The 3473-nt window shown below is 38.6% G+C and overlaps 1 pseudogene; it reads right to left on the bottom strand.

The window, feature by feature from the left end:
• LOC103270741 overlaps positions 1-3107 on the bottom strand; it is a 3705-nt pseudogene extending 598 nt beyond the window's left edge.
• Positions 3108-3473: the final 366 nt, after the last annotated feature.

Genomic DNA, 3473 nt, shown 5'->3' with positions numbered 1-3473 from the left:
TTTCAGAAACGGAGAGGATCCCTAGGAAAGAAGTACACAGGTATGTGAGGCTGTGATCCAGGAGGATGACAGTGACAATGGTGATATTTCCACTCAGAATAATCAGATATAGGCACAGGAAAATGGCAAAAAGAATTATCTGAATGTCCCCAAGGCTGGAAAATCCAAGCAAGAGGAACTCTGTGATACAGGAGAAATTAGCTTGATTGACTTGGTCCCAGAGATTGACCTACAGTGAACAAAAATAAAGAAACAAAAAGTTTATTATAAGCCGGGCTTGGTGGCTCAGCCTGTAATCCCGCACCTTTGGGAGGCTGAGGTGAGTGGATTGCCTGAGCCCGTGGGTTCGAGACCCGCCTGGGCAGCGAGACCTCATCTCTACAATAAATCAAAAAATCAGCCAGGCGTGGTAGCGCATGCCTGTAATTCTGGCTACTCGGAAGGCTGAGGTGGAAGGATCGCCGGAGCCCAGCAGGTCGAGGCTGCGGTGGCCGGGAGCGGCCACTGCACTCCAGTCTGGGCGACAGAGTGAGACTCTAACTCAAAAAAAAAACAAAAAAAAAACGTTTATTATGAAACAATAAACCAAAGAATGAGGAAGGACTTATGCTAGTAGCAAATGTCCTACTTATCATGTCAATTCACAGTATTGTTTCTAATACTCAGATTAAATCTGTTTCCAGTGATATGTCTACCTTTCTTATAGTATATAAGCCTAGATGATCTTTTCACATTGTTTACTTCAAATTTAACTTATTGATAAATAAATTACAAATTATACACATTTAACAATATTTTCTAAGTTACACAATTTCTTAGGCTACAAAATCGAAGTACCTTTTTTTTTTGCGTTGAAGTGTCACTCTGTCGCCCAGACTGGAGTGCAGTGGCACTCTCCCGGCCACCGCAACCTCAACCTGCTGGGCTCCAGCGATCCTTCCGCCTCAGCCTTCGAAGTAGCTGGCACCACAGGCACTACAGGCAGCTACCATACCCAGCTAATTTTTTGATTTATTGTAGAGATGAGGGCTCGCCAAGTTGCCCAGGCAGGTCTCGAACCCGCGGGCTCAGTCAATCCACTCACCTCAGCCTCCCAAAGAACAGGTTTACAGCTTGAGCCACTGAGCCCAGCTGAAGTATCATTTTTAGCAGGGATGATGTTAAATCATCCTGCCTTTGTCACCACCTCCTCTCTTTTCCCTGACTTGTCTCCCCAAATTCACCAATTTAAAAAAAGACAATTTTTCCACAGTAAGACTATGTCTTCTCATCTTGCAGCATCTCACCTCTGTCCTTTTTCTTACCTTTTGTCCCTCACCTGGGAAACCATATCCACTTTGTTTCCATTCTTGATCATCCAATTAAGAACTGCAACCTCTAGCAACTGTGTTCTCCAAAGATGAGAGTGATATAAGCTTTCCTTTTTAAAAATGATTTAGCTGCTTTCTATTATACACTGGTATGTATCACAAAAGATAGATACTCTAAGTTCATGAAGAGCAACAGCTATGCATATACAAATTTAAATTTTTTCTTTAGTGCCTAGCACAGTGCTATTCACAAAGACTGTCAATATACAATGACTGAATCACTTGCAATACACCTTCTCACATATCGAGTATAAAGGCCTTGGGTGTAATTTTGTGTCTCCTATAACATTTAAAAACAAATTGCTACCTAAAAGCTATTTGTTTAATGAGTTGATTACTAAAAATTTGATTTTGTAAAGGACATATGTAAAAGCATTATTTAAGCTCATGAAAGGGATGGTGGAGTTTTGAAAGAAGGGATATGAGAACAGAAATTCAGTTCACAACCTATTAGATCACATTTCATATTTGTTAGTATCCTGTCCACATTTTAATCTGTCACACAACCAGGGAGCTGTAGAACATGAACCAGGTTAAATTCATTGTTTTTCTTTTTCTTTCTTTCTTTCTTTCTTTCTTTCTTTCTTTCTTTCTTTCTTTCTTTCTTTCTTTCTTATTCTGGCTCTTCACAATACTTCATATATCAACTGATGACTAACAAAACATTCCCTGGGGAATGTAATTTACTTACCTCCTCACTTCCCATTTCTGAGGCTTATGCAGTAGATTATTTATCCACAGAATGCTAGGGTAGTGAGTTTCAAAGACAGCAGAAGTTCTGTAAAGAATGATAGCTTAACTAGATAATCACTTATTTTTATGTCCCCATCACTTATTTAACCTTCCGCTAGATACTACTTTCACGTGACATTTGAGAATGGAAGATAAATGAACTAAATGTTGAAAGCTCATTCTCAATAGAGAGTTGTGGGTATTGATTTTCTTATTTTTTTTCTTTTCCAACTATCCAGGAAAGACCTTTTTCCTTTTAATCAGTCTTTCAGAGATAGTTGATAGAGAGGTGGTCAGTTCCATGGGTTCTGGTGAATATATTTGGTGGCATTCGCTTGAAACCCTCTCTTTGCTTATTATAGCTCACTTGGCAAGGTTCTTTTTTATCTTCTGCAAGGCCTACACTATCTTTGATTTATTTCAAGCTGTCATATATACCCATTCCTTGTTCTTCTCACATGCTCTTCTTTCACCATCACCAAGTAACTAGATAGATAAACTAAAGTTATGCAATAATTAGAACATTTCTAATATTATTACTGGTGACTGGCACTTCTCTGTCAGTAGATTAAAATACTATCTTCACACAATCTCCACATAAAATAACCCAACAAAGAGTGTTTTCCTATGTTCCCTAGTATATAGCTGTTAGAATCCAATGAAATCCAGAAATCTTCCAATGAAATGAGACTCAAAGATTAATATTATCACAAGCATTTTTATTTTGAAAGCACTATTCTATTTTTTTCTACCACTGCCATCTCAATATCCAAAACTGTATTCCTACCTCCTCTGCTGAGAATTCTGAGAATTATCCCCCAAAGCATCATTGAAAAACTTTTCCTTTGTCTCTTATTAGTTATGGCCCCAATGTACTGATTTGTATTTATACTTCCCAAAACTCCAGAGAGCCATTACTGCAACACTACTTTTGGCATAATTCCATCCCTCTCTCGATCAGCAAATGAGATGCAGAAAACACCATGGATCCAAAACCTCACAGGTCTAATGGGGAAAAAAGAAACAGGAAAAATAGTCATTGACAATTAAGTTGGTCATCTCTCTCTGCTTCCCTTGTGACTCATTAGAAGCTGAAAGGAATTGCAAATTAAGGAAGTGAAAGTGAATATGGAAAACTCATATTACAAAAGGTAATGCAAAGCTGTCTTTTCCGAAGTCCTTTTGGTGAGGGACAAGGTCTCGTCTTCCTTATATTTTACTGGGACAAATAAAACCTTGCTTTATTATTATCAAAGAAGAAACAAAGTTCTCCCTTTCAGTCTAAGCCCATCTGAAATATGACATTTCAGTTGCTGCACCAAGGAGGAGAGCATAGGAGTACAGTATGAGGGATGAGGAAGGAGTGGTGTT

The sequence above is a fragment of the Carlito syrichta genome, unplaced genomic scaffold (genome assembly GCF_000164805.1).
Source record: "Carlito syrichta isolate Samal-C Ts95f unplaced genomic scaffold, Tarsius_syrichta-2.0.1 Scaffold309919, whole genome shotgun sequence".
Taxonomy (NCBI): domain Eukaryota; kingdom Metazoa; phylum Chordata; class Mammalia; order Primates; family Tarsiidae; genus Carlito; species Carlito syrichta.
This window is presented reverse-complemented; position numbering and strand designations above follow the sequence as displayed.